General features: G+C 46.0%; 1 pseudogene; it reads right to left on the reverse strand.

The window, feature by feature from the left end:
• Positions 1-2827: 2827 nt before the first annotated feature.
• On the reverse strand, positions 2828-4651 carry LOC127492615 (S-adenosylmethionine decarboxylase proenzyme-like; annotated as a pseudogene).
• Between the last annotated feature and the right edge of the window lie 223 nt (positions 4652-4874).

Consider the following 4874-nt stretch of genomic DNA (forward strand, 5'->3'; position numbering starts at 1 on the left):
TCGCAGCAGCAGCACCAAGAGCCCATGTTTCCGCCAGTAGGGGAAGGGATGGGAGCTAGAGAGCAAGCCTGAAAATTGATGGCTTTCCTTCCTGGAGAAAACTTAACCCCATCCCTCCAGCTCCCAAAATTTGGTTTACCTCTGAAAGGTGAGATGCTTTCTGTTCTTTATCCTGGAATAGTAGGCCAACCACTTGGTAGTCAGTTTCCCAGCAGAAAGCCTGAATGACCAGCAAGTTCTGTGGGGCAAACTCAGTTTCTAGGTAGAAAGGGAAGCTCTCTAAGGAAAGGGGGAGGAAAAGGGACATGAGTTTTTCTTCAGTAAGAAATGTTGCTGGAAGAAACAAGTGTTTCTTTGGATGTCTGCAAATATAAAATAAAGAGAAGAAATTACATGGTGGGTATTGCCCTACATCACTGTTTAATGATAGAGGAAAGATATTTTTCCAATTCTTCCTATCAGTAGAAGATGTAGGGATTATATAACAGTCATTCTAGGTAGGTGGCAGACCATCTCAGGTTTAAATCCTCAGTCTGCCACCTGCTAGTGCCTCAGAGCCTAAGTTCCTACACCTGTAGACAGGGGTGCTAATAATAGTTCCTACCTTGTAGTGTTGTTTGAAGATTGAGATAATTTACATGACAATGTTTGCATGGTTTTCAATAAATATTGGCTATTGTTGTTCTTAGCTATCCTGCTACATCATCTTTAATCATCTGTAGTCCCCTTTTTATTTCACTTCTGTGGCACTGAAAAGGCTACAAATGAAGAGGCACCCATTGTGAAGTGAACTTTCTCGAAAGTAAGGACTGATCTTGTTTACTATTGTATTCCCAGTACCTAACAAATGCCTGGCACACAGACAGTTGAAGAAAGGGAAGAACCATTATTATAAAATATAATCTTTTTTTTTTTTGACAGGCAGAGTGGACAGTGAGAGAGAGAGAGAGAGACAGAGAGAAAGGTCTTCCTTTTGCCGTTGGTTCACCCTCCAATGGCCGCCGCGGCCAGCGCGCTGCGGCCGGCGCACCATGCTGATCCGATGGCAGGAGCCAGGAGCCAGGTGCTTTTCCTGGCCTCCCATGGGGTGCAGGGCCCAAGCACCTGGGCCATCCTCCACTGCACTCCCTGGCCACAGCAGAGGGCTGGCCTGGAAGAGGGGCAACCGGGACAGAATCCGGCGCCCCGACCGGGACTAGAACCCGGTGTGCCGGCGCCGCTAGGCGGAGGATTAGCCTAGTGAGCCGCGGCACCGGCCAAAATATAATCTTAATTACAAGGGTTATAGGTCAAATTACACCCTCCAAAATTCATATTGCAGCCCTAACCCCCAGTGCTTCAGAAAATGACCTTATTTGAAAATAGCCAATTGATATAATTAAGATAAGGTCACACTGGAGGAGGGGGCTCCGAATCCAATGTGACTGGAGTCCTTATTAGAAGGATCTGGAGACAGACACACCAAGGAGAATGTCATGTGACAATGGCGGTAGATAAGGGGTGATGCAGCAGCAAGCCGAAGCATGCCAGCGATGAACAGCAAAGCACCAGGCGCGAGGCAGACACACGGAATAAATTCTTCCTCACAGACCTCAAGAGGAATAGCACTGTTGACATTTTGGTCTCGGACTTCCAGCCTCCAGGTCTGTGAGACGAGAAGCTTCTGTTGTTTATTCCACACAGTGTGTAGTACTTTACAAATGGGGGGGTGGGGGGGTGGGGGGGTGGAAGGGACACAAGCACTTGAGCCATCATCTGCTGCCTGCAAAGGTGTGTATTAGCAAGAAGTTGGATCTCAGCCACTTCAGTATGCGATATCAGTGTCCTAAGCAGAAGCTAACCTGCTGCACCACAACACCTGCCCTAGACAATGTGTTTCTCAGGTTTTTTTTTTAAGTGTTACTATGGGGGCTGGCATTATGCCGCAGTGGGTTAAGCCATTGCCTCTGATGCTAGCATCCCATATGGGAGGGCCGATTTGAGTCCTAGTCACTCGGCTTCATTTTTCTTCTCCTTTTTTATTGTTTATTTTTGTGTGTGTGAAGAAAAACTTTAATTGCTGTTGCAAAAACCATCTGCATGAAATAGAAATTCATTTCCTAACATTAGTAGAGAAAACATTCTAGAAAGTGGAGGAAATTGGATGTAAAAATCCTGGCAGCAATAGAATACAACAGTCCCATATGGTTAGGCTGAGGCCAACACCATGAAAACCTTGTCTGTGGGGAATTTTGGACGATACCTGTAGAAATATTACACTAGTGCATAAGCCAAATTGAGTTGTTCTTTCAAGTGTTGTAAAATTTCATAAACTTGCAAGTGTTGTAAAGTTTCATGTAGTAAAAGTTTTTTTCAAAGCAAGAGTGGCATAGAATACCTAAACACAGGACACAGCTTTCATGCAAGGTATCTAACTCCTTACTATAATAATGCATACAGGGCCGCCTGCGCTTTGGCGTAGTGGGTAAAGCCACAGCCTGCAGTGCCGGCATCCCATATGGTCACTGGTTTGAGTCCCGGCTGTTCCACTTCCAATCCAGCTCTCTGCTGTGGCCTGGGAAAGCAGTAGAAGATGGCCCAGGTCCTTGGGCCCCTGCTCCCACATGGGAGAACCAGAAGAAGCTCCTGGCTCCTGGCTTTGCATCAGTGTAGCTCCGGCTGTTGTGGCCACTTGGGGAGTTAACCAGCGGATAGAAGACCTCTCTCTCTCTCTCTCTCTCTTTCTCTCTCTCTGCCTCTCCTTCTCTCTGTGTGTAACTCTGACTTTCAAATAAATGAGCAAATCTTTGTGTGTTCTCTTTTTGCATTTTTTTCTTCATTTTCTTAATCAACTCTGCTATTGCTGCTGCTTAGCAAAACTGGTGAAAATAAAATTGTGATAATTGAACATTACACTCTGGCAATCAAGGTGTTTAAAACGTTTTATCTTGGCCGGCGCTGCGGCTCACTAGGCTAATCCTCCACCTTGCGGTGCCGGCACACCGGGTTCTAGTACAGTCGGGGCGCCGGATTCTGTCCCGGTTGCCCCTCTTCCAGGCCAGCTCTCTGCTGTGGCCAGGGAGTGCAGTGGAGGTTGGCCCAAGTGCTTGGGCCCTGCACCCCATGGGAGACCAGGAAAAGCACCTGGCTCCTGCCTTCGGATCAGCGTGGTGCGCCGGCCGCAGCGCGTCGGCCACGGCAGCCATTGAAGGGTGAACCAACGGCAAAGGAAGACCTTTCTCTCTGTCTCTCTCTCTCCCTGTCTACTCTGCCTGTAAAAAAATAAAATAAAATAAAATAAAATAAAATAAAATAAAATAAAATAAAATAAAGCCTTCAATCTTCAGGAGTGAAGAAAGCACTGTGTAACATTTAACACTCTGATGAAAAAATAAGGTGGTTGGGGCCGGCACTGTGGCTCACTTGGTTAATCCTCCGCCTGCGGCACTGGCATCCCACATGAGCACCGGGTTCTAGTCCCAGTTGCTCCTCTTCCAGTCCAGCAGTGGAAGGTGGCCCAAGTGCTTGGGTCCCTGCACCTGTGTGGGAGACCAGGAGGAAGCACCTGGCTCCTGGCTTCGGATTGGTGTAGCTCCAGCCGTAGCGGCCATTTGGGGGGTGAACCAAGGGAAGGAAGACCTTTTTCTCTGTCTCTCTCTCTCTCTCACTGTCTAACTCTGTCAAATAAATTTTTAAAAGTTTTTAAAAAAATAAGGTGGTCACACACTTTCCTGTTTTAAAAACTTGCACAACTTTCCTGATCAGGTCATCAGAGCAGGTCGGACTTAAGTTTGTTTCAAAGCTAACATAAGAAAATTCTGGTTCTGCTGTGATGTGAATAGTCCAATAAATTCTATATGATTTTATTCCATTCATTGAATACCTACAAGGATTGAACAGTGTGGCATGAATGACAGAACCAAGTATCAGGTCACAAATTCCACTCTCACAAATGACATCCTTTACAGTAATACCAACTTTCACGTAGAACTGGCCCATGACTGCTGGGGCAGGTATACTCATCAGAATCAGCAAGGTTTGATCCGGATGGCTGATTACCCAACTCTCTGGGAAATTCAGAAAATTCGAGTACCAACAGTCAGAGTTCTTACATGTCAAACAATATGCTATTCCATTTGGAAGAACTGTATTAAGAAACTCTATTTCTTCCTGGAAGTTCCAGCGTGGGTACCCTTGGTGAGAGGTGTCATGAAATTCTTACGAGAATAAAAGAAGCTTTGAACTGAGTCAAACCCACTGTAGTCCCTAGCAAGCTCCAACAGGGGAACCAGTGCTTTCAGCAAGAGGGTGGCACCACATGTTTTCAAAATGAAACGTCTCCTGGAGACAGACATGTACTCTCACTGAGTACATAAGCTTCCTGCTTGTCAGTTTTTATCACACTTATGATTGAACATTTTACGTCCTTCAGAAGTATGTCCTGCTCAGGTCTTGGGATAGTAGAAAGGTCCCCAGATCCTTGGATTGCGCTGGGTTGCTGTGGGGAGAACCAAACCTCCAACAGCTTCTTAGTCCCTTTGAGAAAATGTGCAGCTTCCATCCCCGTGAGACTAGCAAATAACCAACAACCACAGAAAATCAACTAAATTAAATCTCTTCTCCTGCTGCTGCTACTGCCTCTGTGGATTGTTCCCAACTGTGTTACTAAAGTTCAGATTTGTTTGTTTATTTATTTATTTTGAGCAAAAGTTGAACGTGAGTAGGTTGGAAAAAGAGGCAGATACAGTTCAGTCTCGTGTAGACTGCTGCTTCCCTGTTAGAGAGCTGAGCGAGTGCTAATGTCGCTGGCCATAGCCTTACTATATAAGCCCACACTGTTTCTGATCTGGCTTCCCAATAAAGCACCTGAGAAGGAAGCAGAAGATGACCTAAGT

This window comes from Oryctolagus cuniculus, chromosome 16, assembly GCF_964237555.1.
Source record: "Oryctolagus cuniculus chromosome 16, mOryCun1.1, whole genome shotgun sequence".
NCBI lineage: Eukaryota > Metazoa > Chordata > Mammalia > Lagomorpha > Leporidae > Oryctolagus > Oryctolagus cuniculus.